This window comes from Cynara cardunculus, unplaced genomic scaffold (genome assembly GCF_001531365.2).
Source record: "Cynara cardunculus var. scolymus isolate 2C unplaced genomic scaffold, CcrdV1 Un_Scaffold_995, whole genome shotgun sequence".
NCBI lineage: Eukaryota > Viridiplantae > Streptophyta > Magnoliopsida > Asterales > Asteraceae > Cynara > Cynara cardunculus.
Window position 1 is genome coordinate 97,620 of NW_020200658.1, and position 1,737 is coordinate 99,356.

Sequence of the window (1,737 nt, forward strand, 5' to 3'; positions counted from 1 at the left end):
ATATTATAATATTAAAAAATTGATTTTTTTTTTTTTTTATTCAATGAAGCTGGAAACATTCATGAAGATTTTATATTGTTATGTAATGAATGCATGATTTGAGGTTCAGTATCAAAAATTACCGGTTATGAACTTGTTTCATATGAAAAGGTTTTAATATGAAAAGGTTTCATATTATCAGAGCATAACATATTATTGAGCATATGAAAATGTTTCATTACGAAGAAACGGTTGCATATTATATTAATATGCATAATGAAAAGGTTTCATCGTAAAGAAACAGGTGCATAATATATTTTAATTTTTATGCAATTAATGTTCATATCATAAGGTTTCATTATAAAATGTTTTATTTGCTTCTTTTATTTATATTGTATATGTTCATGTACTTCCAGTTCATGATGATGAAACATATTCATGTTCAAGTTTTTATGTATATTCATAGTTGGGTTAGTGAAAATGAAACGGGTTCATGATGTAATTGATCAGTTAGTCATTAACCGCTTTAAGACTTGAAAAATGATGGTGGAGGTGAATGGTTTAGTAGATGAAATGGGTGAATAATATATTTTATTCTCTATGCAATTAATGTTCATATGAGACGGTTTCATTATAATATGGTTTATTTACTTCTTTTAGTCATGATGAAACATGTTCGTATACTCGTTTCATGATGATGAAACATATTCATGTTCAAGTTTCATGGTGATCCATGTTACATTGTGTGTGATGAGGATCCGTTTATTCGGATACTTGAAAATGAAACGAGTTCATTTACAATTGTTTAAATGAATCGGAAAAGCAATCGAGGGGTTACAAAAGTGTTACCTTTGTTTACCGATTCTACCCTTATTGATGAAATAAAATAAATATTAATTATTTTTTAATTTTTAATTTCCAAAAATAAAGTAATTTCAGCCATTGATCAATAAAATGAATGGATGAGATTGGTTTACACGGTTTACACAAATGGGTCAAGTTTTTATTTGAACACTATATATATATAGGTTGGTTCAAATAGAAACCAACCATATGGTGTAAACTAAGCTAACCAACCTTAACCAATCACATTCTTTCTTCACTTTAGATTCAAATCTAAATTATAAATTAATGATAAGGGTAATTTTGTAATTTAACCTTTTTGTAACCCCCTAATAATTAATTGGGAGTTACAAATCTTAAAAGATACCTCTAATTAATCATGATATTTTTCTAATTTCGTTATTATTTCATGTTCATGTTCTTCTTTTCAAGTTATGTTCTACATATATTGAAATTGGTTGTCTAAGTGTACAAGATTTTCGTTTCGTCCAAGATACATGGAGAATCCTATTGTAAAAGAATATCAGAATAATGAAAACGATAAACGCTTGCAGTCTATGTTCATATCTGCACACATACACAACGATCCTTGATTTTGAAAATGTTCATATATGTGCATCTCTTGCAGTCTATTTTCATATATGTTCACCATATGAACAACTTGTTTTCATTGAAAGACACAATCGTTGTTCACACGAACCCGTGACGATGTCATACGGTATGACATTGAAAAACATCACACCATATGAACATAGTGTTTACATTGTAAGACACATATGTTGTTCACACGAACATAGGGCCGACATGTGAACATATATGAACATATGAACATAGTGTTTACATTGCAAGACACAGATGCTGTTCACATGAGCATAGGGCGGACATGTGAACATGAGTTGTGAATATGTTCATAAT